The sequence below is a fragment of the Poecile atricapillus genome, chromosome 26 (assembly GCF_030490865.1).
Source record: "Poecile atricapillus isolate bPoeAtr1 chromosome 26, bPoeAtr1.hap1, whole genome shotgun sequence".
Taxonomy (NCBI): Eukaryota; Metazoa; Chordata; class Aves; order Passeriformes; family Paridae; genus Poecile; species Poecile atricapillus.
Window position 1 is genome coordinate 2311913 of NC_081274.1, and position 22128 is coordinate 2334040.

At 46.0% G+C, this 22128-nt stretch overlaps 2 pseudogenes; one reads left to right on the plus strand and one right to left on the minus strand.

Moving 5' to 3' along the window:
* LOC131588506 (zinc finger protein 850-like) overlaps positions 1 to 22128 on the plus strand; it is a 398523-nt pseudogene that overhangs the window by 296908 nt on the left and 79487 nt on the right.
* LOC131588515 (zinc finger protein 850-like) overlaps positions 13757 to 22128 on the minus strand; it is a 136987-nt pseudogene continuing 128615 nt past the window's right edge.

Genomic DNA, 22128 nt, shown 5'->3' on the forward strand with positions numbered 1-22128 from the left:
GTGCTTTTTTATTTTTATAAATAGCAGCCGCCGGGGAAGAAATTTTGCTATTGTGACGTTTTTCTCATTTTTACAGCCCTCTGAGAGGTGTGTCTATGGGTTATGAATTCATGGGATGTTATTTTAAGGATGAGTTGTTTGAAGGCAAATGTTTTCTTCATTTGTTTTTGTGATCATCTCTGGGAACAGAAGTTTTCTTCTTCTCTCCCTGGGGGCAAAGGTTTTTTATTGTTTTTATTTATTTTTCTGTTCAAACTTTTTATGGGATTACAGTTATTTTAACATTTGGTTGGTTTCATTAATGTTTTTTTTTTGTTTAGATTTACAGTTTGAATATTTTTTTATACTTTTTTCATTAATTAAAGGAGATATTTTCATACATCATTGTTTATTTCTATGGCTTTACTAAAAGAATATTTTCGTTTTAATTTACATTTTTTCATTTTTTTTTCTATCAGAGGTTTGGTTTTTTTTTACTGATTTTGATGTTTTTATGTTGTTTTTTTGCATGTTGTTACTCTGTCCTTTTCTGTCCCTGGAGAGATGAACAAGGTTTGTAGGTCTCATCTGTGTATTGAAAGGGTGAATATCTTGCCCAGGCCTGTGGCTGGTTACTCGCTCTGTGCTGGGGCAGCTGCCGGAGCTGTTCCTGCTGGATGATTTTCCCGTGGCTGCACTGGGATCTCAGCAGCCAGGCCAGCACTCAGAGGCCGCTTCCGCTCCCCCTGCCCGGCAGCTTCTGCAGAAACTCAGTGGCAGCAGAATTTCAGCCGAGCCGGGGGCTGGCCCGGCCCGGCAGCGCCGCTGGAAGGGGCTGGGCGGGTTCCCCGGGAAGGGCTCGGCCCCCCGGGAACGGGACCCAGAGGGATTCCCGGGAGGGGCCAGCGCTGCAGCAGAGCCCGGCCCGGCCCCGCCAGGGCCCAACAGGGGCCGGATCCCCGTTACCTGCTCAGGGACAGAAGAAAAACAGAAAGAGGTTCCCAGGCTTGGGCTTTTGAAATGTGGTACTCACACAAGCAGATCTAATTTTGAATGGTAAAAAATGTTGTCCGTTCTCAGAATGAGCCAAATATTCTCACCCTGCAGAATCTCAATAAGAAGAACCTAAAGCACAGTGGATATCCTGCTGCAGTTTGGTGGTTTTTTTCATTCCTACATAGTCTACATAATGTTTGAAATAAGTAGTGTTATAAATGACTTTCAAATTTCCAAACAATCAATCTAATTAATTGATAAAATACTTTAATAAATTGGAAACAAAATAAAAAAAGAATACAATTTAGTAAAAGAATACAATTTAGTAAGAAAGATACAATTTAGTAAATATATTCAGGTATATATATTTCTATATATATGTGCTGTTGAAGAATGGCTCGCTTCTCGAGGCCATAGCTCCTTGGAAGGCCTGCAAAACCCTGACTTTGGGCTAGCATAAATCCTTGGCAAAATATTGTATCAAAGAAATGAAGAAGACTAAGTGTTAATAAGACAATGAAGAATAAGAATTTAGGATGAGAAATCTGCTAAATGTATCTTAATAAGCTTTACTAAAAGGTATCTTATAGAGCTCGGGTGTTATGAGCTGGTCCAATAGAAATGTATAAATTAATGTGTGAAAAACAGCAATTATTCAATCATAGTAGAATACAGATCGCATGTTAGCTTTTCAAAATACTATAAAAATGTAGCTAAGATTGTAATAAATTTGGAACAAGCTGCTAACTCACACTGGGTCGTCTCTTGATTCCCGAACCTGTCTCCTACAAAATTGCCCAAAACAGGGACCCAGGGATTACAAATAAAGCCAGCACGCAGCCTGAGGACCTTGTCAAGAGGCTCAGTATTGCAGAAATGCAGTAAAAGAATCCAGTGGATTCTGGAATAAGGAGAGAAGGCGATTCGGCACAAAGCGCCTGGAGAGGTTGAGAGGATCTGACGGCCGTCCTCCGAAGTGCCGGTAGCAGCGCTATCTCGGGAAATGGAGAGAGAAGCGGCATTATCGCTGCTGGCAGAATTTCTCGCTAAGTGAGAGCCCGGTGTAAGCACAAAAAAACTCCAAGAGCTATGTAAATGGGCAAAAGAGAAGGGATTTATGCAGGATTCCATGGAAATCTTTAACCAAACAGAGTGGCAAAAAATTGGAGATGCCTTATGGGATGCCACTATTGATGGCAGTAAATCTGCTAGAGACCTTGCTACCACTTGGAGAGAAATTATTCATGCGCTAAATCAATACCAAGCTGAAAAACATATGGCATTAGCTGCACAAAAAATGTTAGGAGGGGAAGATATAGAAGTGTCAGCAAAATCAAGTTCTCATTTATTCACTGACCCTAGTCCTGCAAAAGGTATTAAAGTGCCTGTCAAAACAAGTGCAAAAGAAATTGCCAATCAAGAGACAGGACTGACCTCAGTAACTCCGAATGCATCCCCCTTATCTCCTGTGAACAAACAACACAACACAGAAACAGGAGGCAAAGACTGTACAATTTCCCAATTCCGTACAACTAGTGCAAAAAACTCTGGGGATGAAAGCTCAGCTGACAAAGCTGACGGAACACCCTCTGATATTACAGTTCCAAAACATAAGAGGCCATCAAGAAAAAGTAATCAAGAAAATGAGCAATCTAAATCCTCATGGAAGGCAGCCAGTAGGTGACATGATAATTACCACTTCAGGGGGAATGCAGATACGACCAGTTGAATCTCACAGTCGCTGGTCTGGAGTAATCAGGGCTGCTATTTTAGAAGGACAATGGGAAGCTGCAGCTGCCTGTTCTCCACATGCCTATCCAGTACAGCAAGGAACTCTTGCTAATGGCCAGCCTGGAGCACAATATACACCTTTTGAATGGAAATTAATGCAGCAATTACGAAATACAGTTACTCAATATGGACTACATTCAGAGCCCTCTAAGCAAATGATTAATTATATTTTTGCATCTAATGTTTTGTCACCTGACGATTGTATGGCCATAGCAAAACTATTACTCACTCCCTCACAGTATGTATTGTGGGAGCGAGAATGGGAATCTGGCTGTAAGAGAATTATAAATACACCACGACAGCCAATTGATCCTCTTCATGGTGCCACTATCGATATGTTAATGGGCAAAGGTATCTATGCATCAGCGGCACAGCAATTACAATTTCCAGCAGATTTGCATAATGCATCTGCTGAGGAAGCAAAGCAAGCCCTGTGGAGGATTCCAGCTGATAAAAGAGCACCAAGCTACACCGCTATCAAACAGGGAATGAATGAGTCTTTTGACTCTTTTATTAACAGACTTGTCATTTCACTCGATCAGGCAACAGACCTAACTCCTGAAGTACGAGAACAATTAACAAGGACTTTTGCATTTGAGAATGCAAATCCAAAAGCTAAAATGATACTAGCTACTCTCCCAGGCACAGCTGACTTGGGAACAATGTTAGAACGTATGGCCAATGCAGTGTATCAACAGCAAGCTGCTTTTATGTCAGAGGCTGTAGCTAGTGTTGTGAAAACACAAAATGAAACAATGTTAAATGTAATAACCACCCAAACCCAAGCTTTTGCTGCGGCTTTAAAACCTCTTGTAAAAGGAGGACGCTCCTGACCGACAAATGTTTGCTTTCGGTGTGGAAAAACTGGGCATTTACAAAAGCAATGTGTAGGCAATGTAAGGTGTAATAATTGCCAATCTAATACTCATGCTACCATGAGTATTAGATTGATGCCTACCATGACTGCGAAAGGCAGTCGCGTGCGGATAACAGCAACTGCCCCCGAGACCCAGAGTTATGCCCTGCAACCACAGGAAGCCTGGGAATCGACTTGGAAACAGCAGTAGGAGTTACCCTTATAGACAATCAGCCGCAAAAGATACCTACAACTTTCAAAGGTCCAATTCATTCCTCTAAACACGATGTAGGAGCATTATTGCTAGAACGTTCATCGGCAGGCTTAAAAGGTATCTTGGTGATACCAGGACTCATTGATGCAGATTACACGGGAGTTATTCAAATTGTTGCATATACACTGCATCCGCCTTTGTTTACACCTCAAGGCAGTAAAATTGCACAAATAATTCCCTTTCAAAATCTTGTATCTGCAATGATGAAAGGATCCAAACCTATGTGACCCATGAGAGGAGATGCTGGCTTTGGTTCAACAGGACCAGTTACATACCTAACACTACGAATGCATGATCGTCCTGTTCAAAACACAACCATCATAAATGGAAAAGAACAGATAAATATACAAGCACTGTTAGATACAGGTGCAGATATTACCATCATTTCTAGTAAAATTTGGCCACCCTGTTGGCCATTGCAAACAACCACAACTGCTGTGGATGGAGTTGGAGGAGTGTCTGCAGCTGCTTCAGTCACACCCAATCCTCTAACATTTGTGCTTGAAGAAAGGCCTGTGCAGTTGCAACAGTAATACCTTTGCCAGAAGGAACATTTGCCCTCATTGGTCGAGAATGTTTAACTCAATGGGGAGTGGTACTAACTACCCCAGATTCGGTTTTCTCACAGCGGTCCCTGCAGTGCAGCCAGCCCCATGACAACTGACCTGGAAAAGTAATGATCCTGTGTGGGTGGAGCAGTGGCCGCTAAGTGAGGAACAGCTGCAAAAAGCACATGAATTGGTTAATGCAAAACATATTAAACCATCAGTAAGTCCATGGAGTACACCTATTTTTGTTATACCCAAGAAATCAGGAAAATGGAGACTTTTGCATGATTTACGAAAAGTTAATGAACAAATGCAGCCCATGGGAGCTTTACAACCAGGATTACCTTCATCTGCAATGTTACCACAAAAGTGGCCACTGTTAATTGTTGGTTTAAAAGACTGTTTTTTCACTATTCCACTACATCCAGATGATACAAAACGGTTTGCATTCACATTACCTGCAATTAATAAAGAGAAACCTAGTGAGAGATATGAATGGATTGTACTGCCTCAAGGAATGCACAGTAGTCCCACCATGTGTCAGCTGTTTGTGTCCACAGCTTTGCAGCCAATACATGAACAATGGCCACAAGCTATCATCTATCATTATATGGATGATATTCTCATTGCACAGGAACACCCTTTTACAGATGAACAATTAAAGGTGCTCACACAAGTATTGTCTAATGCTGGATTACAAATTGTTCCTGAGAAAACCTGAAAAACTGCCCCATGGAAATACTTAGGCTGGCAAATTAGTGACAGCATAATACATCTACTGAAAGCAACACTGAATTACAAAATACAAAATCTTACAGATGTACAAACTTTAATGGGTGATTTACAATGGGTCCACACTGTTGTTGGAATTACTAATGAAGATCTTGCCCCCTTGTGACCTTTATTAAAAGGAACTAACCCTGCTGCTCCAATTGTTCTCACAGAAACACAGCAACAATGTATTTAATATCTTGCTTCTTTACTTGTTACCAGATGGCCATCACAGCGTGTAATAAATTTACCTCTTTGTTTGCTTGTTATTTCACAGCCTTCTTCAGTGTGTGCCATCATTGCTCAATGGCAAAAGAAAAACAGGGCAGAGTATCTGGTTTACATAATTGAGTGGGTCTTTGTATCAATGCAACCTAAGCATAGCTTACAGACCCGGATGGAACAAGTGGGAGAGACAATTAAAAAAGGTTGTGATCATACAATTGCTTTTTCAGGAAATGGACCAGTGAGTATTCATATCCCAATGACTGCTGCTGATCTTGAACGGACAATGCGTCACTCTTATCCTCTTCAGCTTGCATTATTGGCATACAATGGGCAAGTAACTAATGAAATTCCAAAAAGTAAAGTTATTCAAATATTGAAAGATCATAATTGGATTCAATTGCCTAAACATTCATTCATTCCTTTAAAAGAGGGACATACAGTTTTTACAGATGCTGGTAAAACAACCAGACGAGCAGCAATTGTCTGGCAGCAACAGGGATCTTGGACTTACCATATTTTGCACACTGAGCAGGGAGACTCATTACAGATGCTTGAACTAGCAGCAGTTTGTTGGGCTATGTGTCGGTGGATAAAATGTCCCCTTCATGTGGTTACAGATTCATTGTATGTTGCAGGTATTTTGAAAAGGATTGAGGATGCTTTTATTAAGGAAACTCAAAATAAATGGTTAATGCAGTTGTTTCAACAAATACAACAAGCTACACAATTAAGATCAGCACCATATTGTCTAATACATATTAGAAGTCATAAATTTCAAGAAGGCCTTGGTCTTGGCAATCATATTGCAGATCAATTAGTTAGTTGGGAGCAGAGGAGAGTTCCTCTCAATCAGCTTGAGTTTGCTCATATGGCTCATGAAGTTTCATCAAAATGCAAAGGGCCTACAAAGACAGTTCTCATTATCAATTTCAGAAGCACAAGGAATTGTACAAGCATGTCCACAATGTAGTCATCATGGTCCTGGGTTAGGGATAGGAGTCAACCCTAGAGGGTTAAAAGCCCTAGAGATATGGCAGATGGATGTTACCCATGTTTCTGAATTTGGCAGATTAAAATATGTACATGTTACTGTAGATACCTATTCAAAATTTGTATGGGCTACAGCCCAGACAGGAGAAAAGAGTTTGCACGTAAAGAAACATTTAACCCAATGTTTTGCTATTATGGGGGTCCCAGAGTGAATTAAGACTGATAATGGCCCTGCATATGCCATTGACAATATTAGAAAATTCATGCAGCAATGGGGAGTTGAGCATATTGAAGGGATTCCAAACTCTCCTACAGGACAAGCAATAGTGGAACGAACTAACAGAACCTTAAAGAAATATCTTAACAAATTCAAAGATATCTCTGACCCAAAAGAAAAATTAGATGAAGTTCTTTTTGTAATTAACCATTTGTGTGTTTTTGCAGATTGTCAAGACCCTCCAGCTGTCATACACAATGAATGTGTAAAATCAAGTGTTGTAACTAATGAAGTATTTGTTCCTTACAGAGAGCCTAAAACAGGACATTGGATAGGACCAGCTAAAGTCCTATTTAATGGCCGAGGCTACGTGTGTGTTGATACCCCTACAGGACTGTTATGGGTGCCGAGTAAATGGACACGAGCCACAATCAACCACATCAACAGTGGGATATCACAGCCAGACTGCAAGGAAGTAGATGGTGGTGAGAAAGTAAACAGTGGCAACTTGCCCTTGAGCCATTAGTGAGAGAAGTCAATTATCTATTAGGTGTACAAGTTGATTATAGAACTCCCTATATAGAAAGCGTTTATTTTTCTGTTTATCTACAATGGGTTAAAGAAAAATTAGAAGGTATAAGGTGCTGGTATTGTAAAACCACAGAAAAATTGTGGATAAGAATTGTGTGTGAAGGTTGTAAAAGAGATTTGTGGGAATATCAGAGATCAAAACCTCACAGAGGTTGTCTTAGGTGTTATAGAGAAATTCATCATTTAACTCCGCTTGCTGCATTGACAAAATACTTAAATTGTTCTTTAACACAGGCAGAAGCCGTATCATTATGGGAAAATGTGGGTGCATTAGAAAGAGCCAATCTAATATTTAGAATTCAGAAAATAGCAACATTTACAAAACTTGCTCAGAAAACAAATATAATTGCAGCACGGTGCAAAAACTATACTATTTCATGTAGACAGTGGGAAAGAGTTCAAAATGGCAACTGGCATTTTCATTCTCGTAATTTTACCTTTAATAACAGGCATGTTAACTAGAGAGACCATAGATCCATGGGAAAATGTATGGGTTTCACTTGCTCGTAGTTTAAATACTACGACCTTCTGTGCTAGTCTGTCGACACCTCAGTCTCCTTTCATTATTTGTCTGATTGGTGTTCCAGGCAATGAATCAAGGTGGACTTTGTTAGACAAGGCAATGAAAGAGACTCAGGACATTTTTAAGACAAGGTGTCTAGGGAATGGATATAAGAATTTTTCACAATGTATGGAGAATTATGATGTTTGGAATGATCATCTTCCAGAAGGCCCTGAGCCACAAGAAATTGATCTAGCAGATTCATTAGATGCTGGTTATTGTATTTATCTAAATGCTAGCAACAAATTATGTGCAAAAGGTACTGATCAAAGATGTGAACAATCCAATATCATCACATTGACAAGTCCAACTGGCAATTTTTTGCAGTGGTGTGCTAAAATGGTGAGGAATGCATCAAACCCTGTATTTGGGACTCAATCCCCTCATAGACTACCAACAGGTTATTTTCTAATTTGTGGTAACAGAGCATGGGCAGGTATCCCATCACAACCTGTTGGAGGTCTTTGCACAATTGGACAACTCAGCGTGGCGCTTCCACACCATCATCCTAATAGCACACATCATGTCAGATGGAAAAGAGATCCTTGTCAAATTTTGAGTTCTGACTGTGATGATAATTTGGATTTATGGAACAGATGGCAAGTGGTTTTTGTTTCTACCTTTTTGCCAGGTGCTGCTGCTGCTAGAGCTCATCGCAATTTAAAGAAACTTAGTTGTTGGGTTGTAAAACAAGCAAACGGTACTAGCAGAGTACTTTCTGAATTAGCAATTGATATGTCACAAGTTCAGCATGCAGTACTGCAAAATCGAGCAGGCATTGATTTTTTGTTGTTAGCACATGGTCATGGATGTGAAGACTTTGATGGTATGTGTTGTATGGACTTACAAGATCATTCAGAATCCATCCACAAGGAAATTCAAGAACTCATGCAACATACACAGAAGATCAAAGAAGATGTGGGATTCTTTGGGATTGATGAACTGGCTGATTGGCTTGGACTGACAGGATGGGTTAAGAGTTTATGTAAAACAGGATTATTAATTATCTGTGTTATGATCATTGGATTGTTATGTGTTAGTTGCGCAATATCCTTTGCAATTTTGTTGGATATTGCAATATCCTTTGCAATATCCAACAAAATCAAGTGTTTGTTTGTTAAGGTAACCAAAGTCATGGTTGTGCAGACGGAAAATGGGGGAACTGTTGAAGAATGGCTCGCTTCTCGAGGCCATAGCTCCTTGGAAGGCCTGCACAACCCTGACTTTGAGCTAGCATAAATCCTTGGCAAAATACTGTATCAAAGAAATGAAGAAGACTAATTGTTAATAAGACAATGAAGAATAAGAATTTAGGATGAGAAATCTGGTAAATGTATCTTAATAAGTTTTACTAAAAAGTATCTTATAGAGCTTGGGTGTTATGAGCTGGTCCAATAGAAATGTAGAAATTAATGCATGAAAAATAGCAATTATCCAATCATAGTAAAATACAGATGGCATGTTAGCTTTTCAAAATACTATAAAAATGTAGCTAAGATTGTAATAAATTTGGAACAAGCAACTAACTCACACTGGGTCGTCTCTTGATTCCCGAACCTGTCTCTTACAATGTGCATACAATTGGGCAGTGGTTACAGATGGTTAAGGCATAAGCAAAACCAATGGGGGTACAGGGGGTGCTTCTCACCTCACCTCACGTACAAAATAAAGCACTTCAAGCTAAACTTATATACTGTATGTTTATAAATATTCATTCATGTTTCCCATAAGTTTCCTCCTATTTCTGATTTTGCTGACTTTACGTCACCTTTCTTCACTTGTTGTTAGGGGGTCTTCAGTCTTCTTTTGGGGGTCTTTTGGCGAAGGCTTCTCCTCTTCCTCATTGTCCTTTGGATAACCTTACAGGTTTGCACGTGTTGCATTCCTAAGCATTGTGTTATGTTAGTCTACTAATTAGCCTTATATTTACTAATCTTTAGGCCCAATGCCTAGATTCATTATAATTTTGGTCCATCTCAAGGCCATTTTGGTCTTGAGACACCACTTATCTTCTAAACTACATCCTGTACCTTAATTTTGATATGTAACATCTGCAAAGGAGTACATCTGCTTTATAACACTGATTCTTGATAGTTTCTAATGATAACTTTAGTAACAGTTACAATTTAAGTAGCACGAATCAATTCTATTTATTACACTGGGAATGGGGAACCCCTGCACTTCCATTTCCGGGCAAACCCCCCTTCCTGGGCACAGAGACCCCCTTGAACGTTCATTTCGGGACACCAGGACCCCCTGGTACCCCCTTCCCAGCCCCAAAAACCCCTGCACCCCCTTATCTGGAACCTGGAATCCCCTGAACCCCCATTCTCGGGAACGGAAACCTCCCAGAACCCCCATTTCTGGGCACAGGGACCCCCCTGAACCTCCATTTTCAGACACCGGGACCCCTTGAACCCCAGAACATAGGAAGGGACCCCCCTGAACTCCCATTCCGCTGCAGCAGGACCCCCGTGCACCCCTGTATCCAGGACTGGAACCCTCCCAAACCCTCCATCCTCACACCCTGGGACCCCCCTGCAGCCGAGCCAGGGACCGGCCTGGCCCCGCAGGACAAGGCTCAGCGAGCCCTCCCAGGGCTCTCCCACTGCAGAGGTCAATCAGGGAGAAGTGCCAAGTGACCAGCCCTGCTGGGGAGACGTGTATCCAAAATGAGAATGGATCCCCCAAAACCACAGCTCTGCCTTTTAAACAGAAAAGGGGAGATGTTGTGCTGTGTTTTTGTTTAATTTAAAGTTTGAAGCTGTTTGTATAATTGGTTTGTTCTGTTACCCCCCTGCTTTGTTGGTTTAACCCAAAGTTATCTCCTCCCCTGCCCTGCCCATCATTGTATCCCAACCCCTTTTTCCAGCACCTTCCCTATCAATCTTTTCCACCCTGCCCCTTGTTCCCAAATGTTCCCTGTCAATCCTGCCTTATGCCAACCCCCTGCTTGGACGTCCCCTTTGGAAATCCCCTAATCCACAGCACCCCATTGGTCCATGTGTCCTATTCCCCTCCCCAGGATATCCCTCACTGGTTGAAGTTTTGTATCCACACCTGGACCCTCCCCATATGTAAATTGCTGTACACTTGTATTCTGTGTTTTTTGCTCCTGGTGCTGCTGGAAACCGGCCCCGGCAATGCGGGCTCAGCTCCAGCTGCCAGGTGGAGCACGTCAGCCTGGAGCACCCCCTGAGCCGGCACTGGGGCACGGCCCGGCCCCCACAGCACCGGGGGCAGCGGGGGAGGCACTGGGGGGCCCAGAGGGGGATTGGGGTGTGCTGGGAGTACCTGGGAGGGAGTTTGAGATAGACTGGTTTAAACTGGGGAAGGGGTTTGAGAGTCAAGAATGGCTGAGAAAGGGATTAAAGGACGTTGGGGAGGGTGGGATGGGGTTCTGGGGGTCCTGGTGGAAACTGGGAGGGAGTTTAGGGGTGCTGGGTGTCACTGGGAGGGATTTGAGTGAGCCTGGAAAGGCTGGAAGGAGACTGGGCATTGGAAAGCAGGGGTTGGGATGAGGTTCATTGTGCTGGGAAGAGACTGAGAGTCCGGGTGGGGCTGGGAAAAGACTGGGAGAGGGTTTGGGGGTCCTGGGGCAGTGGGGGGCAACTGGGAGGGGGCTGTGGGATCCTGATAGGGACAGAAGGTTCTTTCGTGGTCCTGGGGAGGCTGGGAAGGGACTGGGAGGAGGTTTCAGAGGTCCTGGGTGGGGTGGACGAGAGTGGAAGGGTGCTTGGAAGGGCTTGGGGTGTCTGAGACAGTTTTTGGGGGAGATCCTGACCTCTGCAGACCCCCCAGAGATGCCGCCAGACTCTACCCGCAGCAAGATGCTGACAGGGATCGGGGGCTCCTTGTTGGGCTTTGTCTTCCTGGTGCTGGAAATTGGCTTCTACCTGTACAAGAAGGTAAGGGGGTGTCCCGGAGGTCATGTCTCCCCTCCCCTGGAGCGTGTGTGCTTCCCCATGACCCCCAGCCCGGTGTCACTCCCTTTTCTCTGCCCACAGAGCTCCTGAGCTGCTGGCGGTCGCAGCCCCTCCACGTGGCCTCAGGCCTGGCTGGGACCCCCCGCTCCATCCCCACCCTGATTTTGGAGGGGTCGTGTGTCCCCCCAGCCCCACTGTCACTCTGCCCCCGCCCGGCTGTTCCCAGTGTTCCCAGCAAAGCTTCCCAGTTCGCCCCTCTCCCATTTATGGGGGGCAGTGGGGAGGGACATGGGGAGACCCCGTGGGGGGACCCTGGCAGGGACAGACCCTGTGCAGTGATGGATCAGGACCCCCGTGTGTCCCCCCCATGTGTCACCCTGTTCTGGGGACTCCTTGGGAGACACCAAACTCCAGCATGGCACCCAGCAAACCCTAAAAAGCACTGGGACCCCTGAAGCTGCCAGGGAAATTTAGGGAGGGGGTGAATGGGTAGTACCTGGACCATGCCAAGAGCCCAGCGCTGCCACAGCCCAACCTGCCCCGGCTCTATCCTGGCTCCTCCCGTGGGGCCTGAAGGAATTGGAAAAAAGGGGGTCCAAGGGTGGGCACTGGGCCGGGGGTGAACAGGAGAAGAGATGGAGGAAGAGAAAAAGGGCCAGAGAGGAGAAGGAGGCGGGATGAAGGAAGAGCGAGACTCATCCAAACCCAATATGGGGCTCCCATGCCCCTCTTTTCCCCTGCTCCTCCACCCCTGCCCCACTGCCAACCAATCCACCACCCCACCTCTCTTATCCCCCCTTTCACTCAATTCAAGCAGATGCTGGCAGCTTTCTCCTGGGAGCAATTCCTGAGTTTGGGGATTTTTGGGGTGCAGTTCTGGAGGAGGACAGCTCTGTCTGGCTTTCCCCTCCCCGCTGTGGCCTCTCAGCTGCCCCCCACACCCTGGAGGTGCTGGGATTTCCCTCCTGGGCACAAGGATGTTCATTCCCTTCCAGGAGCCCAATGCCCAGCTGGGGCTCCAGGCCAGGGGGTCCTTGAGCAGCTGCCCCAGAACCTCCGCCAGGGGCTCCCAGCGCAGCCACAACCGCTCGGCCTGGGCTCCCCAAAGCCCTCAGCAAGCCCCAAGTCCCTGCCAGGAACCCTCAACTCCCTCAAACCCAGCATCCCCCACAGCCCCTGCAAGTTCCCCCCATGGCAGTGGCCACAGCCATGTCCCCACATGTCACTGGCCATGGCCCACCATGTCCTCACCCATGGCTGTGTCCCCACGATGTTTCCATCCCTGGCATTGTCCCCCATGTCTCCATCTATGCCTGTGTCCCCCCATGTCCCCATGAATGTCCATGTCCCTGTCCATGTGTCCCCACATCACTGTCCATGTCCCACCATGTCTATGTGTCTCAATGTCCTCACCCATGTCTTAGTTCAATGTCATTATTTTCACCCCAAAGTTGGATATTTTGAAGGAATAAAGAAAAATGAAAAGCCCATCAGGCCATATTGAAAGGATTTCTGCCAGCTGAGGATCCCTGTGCTTGGGTGGAAGGGAACAACATTTTTTGGAAGGCTTTCCAGACCACTGTCTCCAAAACCTTGGTCTTTGACCCATTTCATCAACATCTGGCTGTGGAAGACACCTCTGGGCAATAGGAAATGAAAATTGTGGAATCACTGAGGTTGGACAAGACCTCCAAGACCTCCTTGATGCCACCAGAAGATAGGTGGATTGAATGCAAAAGATTTTCTGGGATTGAAAGTCAACAAATCCACTCCCCACAAGGAATTCCCATTGTTGGTCTGTGTCCCAATGTTGTTCCTGCCCAGGTGTTCATCCAGGTGCCCACAGGAAGCCAGGAAGATGTGGAGCCTCCCAGCCAGGTGTCTTCCCAACACCGATCACCAGGAGCACGGATCACCAGGGCTCTGCCCAACGGGGGTCACTGGGGATCATCCAACACCGATCCTCCCATGGGGGATGGAGCTGGAGCAGCGCACGAAGCTCTTCCCGCACTCGGGGCACTCGCAGGGCTTCCCTTACTGGTGCCTCCGTTGGTGTTTGGTCAAGTCAGATCTCTGTGAGAAGCTCTTCCCACACTGGGGACACTCGTAGGGCCTCTCCCCACTGTGGATGCGCTGGTGGACAGTGAGGTGGGAACTGTGCTTGAAGCCCTTCCCGCAGTCGGGGCAGCGGAAGGGCCTCTCCTCTGTGTGAATCCGCTCATGTAGGAGGACATCAGAGCTGGTCCGAAAACTCTTCCCGCACTTGGGACACTTGTAGGGCCTCTCCCTGGTGTGGATGCGCTGGTGTTTCCTCAGATTGGAACTCCACCCAAAGCTCTTCCCACATTCCAAGCAGGTGTAGGGCCGTTCCCCTGTGTGGATCACCTGGTGTTTCATCAGGTCAGAGGTATCTCTGAAGCTCTTCCCACATTTCCCACACTCATAGGGTCTTTCCCCACTGTGGATCACCTGGTGTGCCCTCAGGTTGGAGCTCTGGTTGAAGCTCTTCCCACATTCCCCACACTCGTAGGGCTTTTCCCCAGTGTGGATCACCTGGTGCCGGAGCAGGCTGGAGCTGCGGCTGAAATCTTTCCCACATTCCAAACACCTGTGGGGCTTCACCCCCTGCTCTGAGCTCCGGCTGGATCTCCGACCACCTTCCCGGCACAGGGAGGATCTTTCCTCCTCACAGCTCCCTGGGCTGGGTTTGCAGCCTCTCCTTGTGTGAGATCTCCAGGGCTTTTCCTCCTCCTCCTCCATCTGACCACAGCTTGGGAATGAAAAATCCTGGTTTGGGGGAAAAAAAGAAAGGAAAAAGCCTTGGGCTGAGGGTTTTTCCTTTCCCAAGTTCATCTCAGGAAGTCATTGGGCATCTAGTGTCTGGAAGGACCTCCAGGACACCAAGATTCAGCCCAAAAAATCCTCCAAACAGATCAAAAACTTCCAAAACACCAAAAATCTGATATCCCCCCCAACATAGAAAGATTCAGCCCCCACAAAAAAACAAAACACCAACATTCAGCCCAATAACACTCAGAAACACCAAGATTCAGCCCCGTGAAGATCGTGGATCTCCCTGCCCGGGCACTCGCTGCATGGGGGGGTGAGGTGGGCAATGAGGCCGGGCCGGAGCAGGGGGTGCCTGAGAGAGGCCCCGAGCCCGGGGGAAGCCCCTGCAGAGCCATGCAAGTGGCTCCTGGCCGGACTCGGGGATCCCCCTGGCGATCCCCGCTGGAGCAGCCTGCTCCTGAGGGACTCTGGCCCCTGGCAGGGACCCCAGGCTGCAGCAGGACAAGGATTCCTGTCCCTCAGGGGGAGGCACTGACATGACCTGACTGTGACCCCCATCCCTGTGCCTCTGGGCGGGGAGGGGGACGGAGAGGGGCACAAAGTTAAGCCCGGGAAGGAGGAACAGCTGGGGGGAAGATGGATTTCCGGAGGAATTACTTTACTTCTCATTTTCTTGCTCTGACACGTTTGAAAACAAATTCAAATAATTTCCCCAAGTCAGGTGTGCTGTGCCCGTGACCAAGGATTGAACTGTCCCCACCCTCATCCAGACCCCCGAGCCTTTCCTTGTGTGTTCTGCTCCCCGCTCGGGACAGGAAGGAGAGTCACAGAGTTTTGGCCTCGCTCCGGCATGCCCTGCTCCATCCCGGACTCACCCCCAGCTCGCAGCGCCCTCAGCTCCCGGGCACCCCGAGCTCCCGGCGCTTCAGCGCAGCGGCGCTTCCTTGGCCTCCTGCCCGGGCCGGGCCCAGCGCCGGGGCCGCTCCTCAGCCCAGGCGAACGAGAAATGGCGGAGCTCAGCCCAAGGGAGGAAAGTCCGTGCCGTGTGCAGAGCCCGCCGCTGGCTGCGATTGGCTGCTTCTGCCGTCACTCGTGGCTCTGGCGCGCGCTGATTGGGCAGAGCGGGGACAAGCCCGGCCCCGCTGGCGCCCCCAGGGCGGCCGTGGGGCAGGAGAGCCGCCATTGCCGGAGCGTCTGTGCGGGCCCGGCAGCGGCGGCAGCAGCGGCCGGAGCCCGGTGAGGCGGCGGCGGAGCTCGGAGGCGGCCCCGGCCATCGCAGGTGGGAGCCGCGCTCGGTTCTGCGGGGGCTCGGGGCTCGCTGCGGGCCCGGGAGGAAGTGTAATAAATGGAATTGATTTGTGCTGACTAAATTGTAACTATTTGGAAAATTACTATTAGAAGCAACCAAAAGAATCAGTGTTATAAGGCAGATGTACCCCTTTGCATTAAAATTAAAATTAAGGTACAGGATGTAGTTTAGAAGATAAGTGATGTTTCAAGACCAAAACTGCATTGAGACGGACAAAATTAGAACGACTTTAAGCATTGGGCCTAAAAACCAGTAAATATCAGATTAATTAGTAGAGTAACCTAACAAAACGCTTAGTACGCACATGCAAACCTGTAAGGTTATCCAAAGGACAATGAGGAAGAGGAGAAGCCTTCACCAAAAGACCCCCAAAAGAAAACTGAAGACCCCCTAACAACAAGTGAAGCATGTGCCGTGATGAAAAGTGACCTAAAGTCAGCAAAATCGGAAATAGGAGAAAACATATGGGAAACATAAATGAATATATATAAGCATACAGTATATAAGGTTAGCTTGAAGTGCTTTGTTCTGTACGTGAGGCAGGGTGGGGAACCCCCTCCGTACCCCGGGTCGGTTTTGCTTATGCCTTAACCATTTGTAACCACTGGCCAATTATATTCACACATATGTATATATAAATATATATCTGAATATATCTACTAAATTTTATCTTTCTTACTAAATTGTATTCTTTTACTAAATTGTATTCTTTTATTATTTTGTATCCAATTTATTAAAGTATATTATCAATTAATTAGATTGATTATTTGGAAATTTGAAAGTCATTTATAACAATTCGATGCCAAAACCCAGGAACTCCAATCTAGGGGAATACATGGAATACATGGGAATACATGGGAATCCCGGAGAGGAAAAACAAGCACAAAATGATTAATTATTGTATGTTTAAATAGACAAAGAAAATGATCCGAAAATATAATTTGAATTGGCCAAAGTTTGGATCGTTTAAAGATTGGATTTGTTAAGCTTTAAATCAGTATGTAAATTCAAAAGAACCTTTTTATCAAGAAGAGAGCGACTATGCTACCCTGTAGCTTCCCCGGGTGGGGGGAAAGATAAATTCATTACTAAAACACAAGAAAGTGAGAGTTATCTGTTGTATCCTTTACAAACTAAAAAGTAGGAGAAAAAAAAAAAAGAGGTAAAACTGTTCCTTCATCTAAAGATATTTTGCTGGAAATAGAAACAGCAGCACTACCTAAATCCCATTTAACTGGAAAAGTGTGCAGTGCTGGCTGTGCCAAGTGAACTCTAACATATAACACAACTGACCATTTGTTACAACCCGGCATTAATTTGGTTTGGTTTATTATATTTAGACATTCAAAAGACAAATTCTGCCTTGCTTAGAGTCTGTGAAGCACAAACACATTTTATTAATATATAGTATCTAAATAGTGTGTTACAGTTGTGTTATGTGCATTATAAGTGTTAAAAACATGTAGCAGTTTTTTTTTTCACAGAAACTTAAATTTCCGTATTTTTAAAATATGTTTGTTTTCCAATATTTTGTATAGTCAATATAAATGGTTTTGACTAAATGTTTTATTTATTTAACAGCAAAAATTGTGCTAAAAGAACCCCCTGTTAATTAAAGCTTTATTAATAAATTACTAACTGAAATTGTGTAAAAAGTAACTTTTATTGTAGTTGGCACATCTCTGAAGCTTTAGTAGTTTAAATTAAAAGAAAAAAAAATAACTGACTAAGAGAGAGAGAGATAAGACAGTGCTGTGAAATCTGTGCCATCCTTGAAACAAGCAGAGTTGAAGTGGCTCATAGGAACCTTATGAGGCCAAGGGTAGCAGTGAGACCAAACGTGTCAGTGACCAGACCCCAGGGTATAAACTTTGCTACCAAGAAGAGCGGCACCTCGGCCCTTGGCTGCAGCCCAAGGGGCCTTGAGGAAGGTACAGGATGTAGTTTAGAAGATAAATGATGTCTCATGACCAAAATGGCCTTGAGATGTACAAAATTAGAACAACTTTAGGCATTGGGCCTAAAAACCAGTAAATATCAGACTAATTAGTAGAGTAACATAACACAAGCTTAGTACGCACACACAAACCTGTAAGGTTATCCAAAGGACAATGAGGAAGAGGAGAAGCAATCGCCAAAAGACCCCCAAAAGAAGACTGAAGACCCCCTAACAACAAGTGAAGCATGTGCTGTGATGGAAAGTGACATAAAGTCAGAAAAATTTGAAATAGGAGGAAATTTACAGGAAGCATTAATGAATATGTATAAGCATACACTATATCAGTTTAGCTTGAAGTGATTTGCTCTGTACATGAGGCAGGGTGAGGAACCCGTACCCCGGTCGGTTTTGCTTATGCTTTAATCATACTTAATTCCTGGCAAATGATAGATATAAATTGTAATTTTTTCCTAAATGATATTTTTTTACTAAGCTGTATTCTTTTATTACCCAAAATTACTATTCAATTTACTAAATTGTATTCATTTTTAATTAAACTGCCATTAACCCAAGGGACCTAGTTGTCAAAATTGTAATTTCTTTTATAACAACCGGTGAGGCGGCGGCGGAGCTCGGAGGCGGCCCCAGCCATCGCAGGTGGGAGCCGCGCTCGGTTCTGCGGGGGCTCGGGGCTCGCTGCGGGCCCGGGAGGGGGCGGCAGGGGGCTGTGGCGGGTGGCTTGTGCCGTGGCCGGCCCGTGTTGGCCCTGGGCTGAGGGCGCTGCGGGAGCGGCTGCCCGCGGTCTCCTTGCCGCTGGGGCCTCGGCAGGAGGCGGTGGCGGAGCAGCGCTGGCTCGTCCCGCTTCGTGTCGGGAGGCCGGAGGTGGCTGCGCTGTGCCCGGGACGCTGCGCTGGGGCCGCCTCCGAGCTCCGCCGCCGCCTCACCGGGCTCCGGCCGCTGCTGCCGCCGCTGCCGGGCCCGCACAGACGCTCCGGCAATGGCGGCTCTCCTGCCCCACGGCCGCCCTGGGGGCGCCAGCGGGGCCGGGCTTGTCCCCGCTCTGCCCAATCAGCGCGCGCCAGAGCCACGAGTGACGGCAGAAGCAGCCAATCGCAGCCAGCGGCGGGCTCTGCACACGGCACGGACTCGCCTGCCTTGGGCTGAGCTCCGCCATTTCTCGGCAGCCTGGGCTGAGGAGCGGCCCCGGCGCTGGGCCCGGCCCGGGCAGGAGGCCAAGGAAGCGCCGCTGCGCTGAAGCGCCGGGAGCTCGGGGTGCCCGGGAGCTGAGGGCGCTGCGAGCTGGGGGTGAGTCCGGGATGGAACAGGGCTATGCCGGAGCGAGGCCAAAACTCTGTGACTCTCCTTCCTGCCCTGGGCGGGGAGCAGAACACACAAGGAAAGGCTCGGGGGTCTGGATGAGGGTGGGGACAGTTCAATCCTTGGTCACGGGCACAGCACACCTGACTTGGGGAAATTAATTGAATTTATTATCCATCATGTCAGAACAAGAAAACGAGAAGCAAAGTAATTCCTCCGGAAATCCATCTTTCCCCCAGCTCTCCCTCCTTCCCGGGCTTAACTTTGTGCCCCTCTCCGTCCCCCTCCCCGCCCAGAGGCACAGGGATGGGGGTCACAGTCAGGTCATGTCAGTGCCTCCCCCTGAGGGACAGGAATCCTTGTCCTGCTGCAGCCTGGGGTCCCTGGCAGGGGCCAGAGTCCCTCAGGAGCAGGCTGCTCCAGCGGGGATCGCCAGGGGGATCCCCGAGTCCGGCCAGGAGCCACTTGCATGGCTCTGCAGGGGCTTCCCCCGGGCTCGGGGCCTCTCTCAGGCACCCCCTGCTCCGGCCCGGCCTCATTGCCCCCCTCACCCCCCCATGCAGCGAGTGCCCGGGCAGGGAGATGGACGATTTTCACGGAGCTGAATCTTGGTGTTTCTGAGCTTTATTGGTCTAAACGTTGGTGTTTTGTTTTTTTGTGGGGGCAGAATCTTTGTATTTTGGGGGGATATCAGATTTTTGGTGTTTTGGAAGTTTTTGATCTGTCTTCGTTAGCATTCAGGAAAACACATAATTGTAGATTGACTGTATGCAGGTGTTTTATTGAAGCGTGGGTGAACTAGAGGTATCAGCAACCCAAATCTAGTTCCGTTGTCTTTGTCCAAAGTGCACATATTTCTACAATTTCAGCTGTAGCAGTAATCACTGTAACAACCGTATCAATATTGTTTCATTAATATTGCTTCATTAACTTTGTCCATATTGCTTCATGAGAGTTAGCTCATCCTTGCACGAACATGTCCGAATCTTATCTCTGGGTGGGTATCTTGGAGACCCCAAGTACCAGTTCCCGTTACCGTAAACATTTCAGCTTGCTAGACCATCCCTAATACCAAGCATGCTTGTGGCCTACCTCTACATGATTTTAAGAAACATTTTCAGAAACATTTAACCCCATAGTAACATATTTCCCCCCTTTGAAAGTATTTCACTTTACTATAATAAGTGTAATGCTTTCACTATATACAGTCCTTTTTCTGAGTTTATACTTGATGTTCATCTTGGAATCCACAGTTGTCGTAAGCGTTGTTACACTATGGAGGACTTGGAGATGACAAATGTGGATGTGGATCTCTGTCCTGTGTCAGTGCCTTTATTATCTTCTGGTTCCAGGATACTCTTTTCTTTATCTCTCCTTTCAGAACTGCACAGATTAACCAGATTGCTAAGAACACAATTAGTAGGATTATCAGACTCTCAAGAATAGATTTGATCCAGGAGCTCACATTCCATCCCAACCCTTCAAAAATTTTATCTAATCAACTTGTTGTTAGATCTTCCCTCTCTTTCTGTGCTTCATGTTCTATTTGTTTTAATGGGCTAATGTTGTGTTCTACATCTGCAGTTCCATTTGGGATGTGGATGCAGCAGTGATTATTGAGAGACCGCCAGCTCTTCACCAGTCTTCACAGAAGTAATTGTGAATGCCACTTTATTTCTATCTTTAGCACACTTTTATAGGGTTCTACAGGGTCTGCAGGCAGAGCAAGTTACTATTGGCTAACACACACAGTTTACATTTTTTCTCTTACACACAGGGATATTGTTTTGCTTTACTCTCTCTTCAGCATGAAGGTTTCAAGGACTTTAGCTCTTAATATCATGACTTATTTCAAAGGCTGGTTTGTGCATACAGGCCTTTACTAATATATAAAATATAGCAACAAGTGATCAATTTGTCCTTTTAGGTACCCGCATACTCCGTGTTCTTTCAACAATAACATATCTAAAGCCAATCTGTTTTGCAGGGTCATTTTAGTCGTGGCTTGTAATTGTACATTTTGCTCTCTAAATTCCTCTTTGGTAACTCTTGCCAATCTTTCTACCTGACCTGTAAGTTTGTACAACATCTTTCTGTTGTTATAATTTGCTATTGGACCAAACAAGGATTCCAGCGCCCACTCAAATTTTACACTGCTGGAGGTTTCCTGCCATCTTTCTTCATCTTCAGCTTTGTTTTCCTGAAATTCTTATCTTCTCCTTATTTGCAGAAGTTCATGCTCTTCCTTGAATGGGGACCTTTTCCAAGTTGGGCATAAGGTGGGGAGGCCTAAAGTAATCTCTTTTACTTTTTCACCTACAGGCAAATGTGTTGTCCAGGTGCCATCGCTTGCTGCCCATCCAAATTGGCCTGGACTCTGAATTGTACTTGTGCTCCATATTACCTTTTGGATCACTTGTCCTATCTTGTCATTTATTTCCCCTTGTTTATGTTTGATTCCTCTGCAGGCACATCCAATTTGCAGAGCTACCACTAGTGGTGGCATTTGTTTTATTTATAAGTATTTGTTTTATTTTATAATAAATGTATTTTATTATAAGTATTTGTTTTATTTTATAAGTACAGTCCTAAGTTTTGTTCCATACCCACCAATTCACTTTGTCTGCCTCCATTCTACTACTGGTTTCAGTGTTCCATACCCCTGGATCTGTTTCATTTTCAGAGCCTTCCCTCTTAATGCACCAAGGGCTATCTGCCATAGATTGGAATTTCTGAAGCACACTCACTGACCATGCACTGTCCCAAGCTTCAGCCCGATCTTTTCCTTCCTGTCCTTCACACTTCCACTTTGATACTGAAATCTTTTCTTTAATGACCTTTGCTATCTTTTCATAACACCATCCATAATTCCCTAATCCCCCATCCCAGCCTAGTTTTGGTTCATACTTTCCTCCATTTTCATGACAATCCCATGTAGATGAATACTTTGGCTTCACAGCATTTTCAAACACTGTCTTATTTGGGTACTCGTAATCTATTTGCAATACACAGCTCACATTTTCATTTTTATTCTTTTGTATTTC